Raw genomic sequence first — 2,671 nt, 5'->3', positions numbered from 1 at the left:
GAACCAAATTTTGATTGGTTAAAACATAAAACCGGAACTCAAAGTACCACTTGTTCTTTGGAAGTATCAAATCAAGAACAGATAAGCAGGTAAATCTGAAATGGGTTCAACACTTTTAAAAAATCGTAGTAAATCAGAAAACACAGTAAACGTTGGAAAAATCGTCCAGTATCGCTTCTACAGGTCTATACTTGGACAAAACATAAAGCAATTCAGTAAAGCTGACACTTCAAAATGTCTGTTTAGTTACACTTTAATAACTCGTTTCGACGAGATGATCGATGGTTCTTGTCCCACAGGGTGAACCATATCAGGGACTAGCATAGGTTATTTGCTATCTAAGAACTCGTTACAGATGAAAACGCTGGTTATGTTTATATAAGGTCCTAGTAGACCTCATGTCAACATGCTTTGTTGAACAGATTTTCGAGTCCAAGTTCGATTTCAGACTGTCTCGTGCAAGGCCAGGATTTTCAGTGTCCACTGATGACAACTGAGGCCGCGGTGTATTTGTTTCATGTTTGTTCGCCCTCAGGATTCTAAAAATAAGATGGTTCTCCTTATCACATTCCTTAAATTGATAAGTATTGGTTCAAACAATTTGCGAGTAAATTATTGCATGGACGTCTCAGTTACTGAACAGAGAATGCCACTGAGACGCCGTGGGGTAAAGTTTGCCAGATAATGTCTCCAAAATGGGGTCGTAGACACTGAGTCTATATGCTTAACTATCCTAAACATTCTATCAACTTTTTACAGTCAGCGGAATCAATAAACACACTTCTTTAAGTGCACCTGTATTTTCTTACCATTTGCAATTAAAATGTCGAACTGAGAGCTTCACTTGACTATTTGTAGACAAATAATGGAGGTGTTTGCCGACATCCCAGAACTGTATCCGCTAACGAGTGTGTGTTTGTGTGTGTGTGTGTGTGTGTGTGTGTGTGTGTGTGTGTGTGCGTGCGTGCGTGCGTGCGTGCGTGCGTGCGTGCGTGTGTGTGTTTGTATGTGCGTGCATGCGCTTGTGTGCGCTTGTGTGTGATTGTGTGTGCGTGCGGCCCAAGCAGCAGACGTGATCAGCTGAATGTAAGGCTTATCCAGGCTCAAACTCAGTACAGGTTGATTCACGGAATGTTTAGTAAAATACAAACAAATAAAAACCACAAATACAAAACAGTCATAAAAGAATGATTATCGAATGCGGATAAGTTTCAATTGTTTGCTTCCAGATCGGGATGTCAAGATAATGCAGAAGCTTAACAAACATGAATCCAAATCGAGCGTTGCGGGTTTGAAAATTGATGCACTTCTACATTGAAAAGACCTTACAGGCAATCTAATCTCTTGTTATATCATGGCTGGGAGTGACACAAAATGCCGTAGAAGCTCGTCAACAAATGAGATCAAATTAGGTTTGAAATGTGAAAGTGGTGTTTTTCTGTGTTGAAAAGAAAACAATTCTTTGAGCTCTAACTGATGATCTCTCATACTTGCCAATGCTGGTGCTAGACGGTTCAAGCTGACGACATGTAAACGCTGTTGGGTTGTTTTGGTGCTTATTCCATCCTGGTTAATTCCCAGAGCGCTGTTTCCAGCGCAACGCGAGTGCGCGAGTGGGCAAATAGTCACCCACATGCGGATTCAGACACAAGCAATATTTAATACCAAAAGACAGAAGACACGGTGTGTCAACTGATTCCGGCTATATCGTTCGTACACCGAATGGTTCCGTTCATACAGCTTTATTTTCGGCACTTGATCGAGGAAACACGTTGCGGTAAATCGTGTGGGCAGCGCACTTTTGCGATATTGCAAGGGCAAGGTAGCAAATTGTTTGGGCTATGTGTACAATAATTACAAAGATGCTAGCTAGTCGACCTCATGTTTACACAAGCGGGCCAAAGGTGGCAACATTACCTTATAGTTCTACATGTTCTTGTTTTTCTCGCTATGTATTCAAAACTGACCCCTGATTTGCACATGAGCACCAAAAACATAACCTGTTACGACATTTCGCTTGAACAGAAGTCAATAGAAATCCATGTAACGTTTTTTTCTGAAAACATGCCGATTCCGTTCGTACGCCTTGATTCAGCTCATACAAAAGAACCTGTTTCCATTCGTTCAAATCGTGATTCAGTTCGTACACATTCTCAAAACCTGGAGTAAACAGCCCCCTAGTCCACGTAATTTCTGTTTCAATGGATGCCAGACAACACAAAGTACGCACACGAGTGATGTTGGACCTATAGGGACTCTAAAATGTATTGAATTTGCATTAGAACAGTTTTGTTTACGTTCGTACTGATTTTGACAAAATAAGAGTCCGTCCGTGTGTACTCATGAGGTCGACTAGCACTTTGTTAATTATTGTACACATACTCCAACCTTATTCTTGCAATATCACGAAAGTGTGCTGCCCACACAACTTACCACAACGTGTTTCCTTGACCAAGTAACGAAAATGAGGCTGTATGAACGGAAACATCCGGCGTGCGAACCATATAGCCGTAATCAGTGCAGTTGACACACCGTGGAAGAGGGAGGCACAGATACTGCTGTGCAGCGGATACTGGTGTGCAGACACTCCCACAAGTGAAGTAAAAAATGCTCGGCGTGGTGGCAACCTTTTGAGAAAATGGTTCTAGTGCAATGAAGAAGGCTGTGTTTA

Source organism: Littorina saxatilis, linkage group LG1 (genome assembly GCF_037325665.1).
Source record: "Littorina saxatilis isolate snail1 linkage group LG1, US_GU_Lsax_2.0, whole genome shotgun sequence".
NCBI lineage: Eukaryota > Metazoa > Mollusca > Gastropoda > Littorinimorpha > Littorinidae > Littorina > Littorina saxatilis.
Note: the sequence above shows the minus strand (reverse complement) of the source record.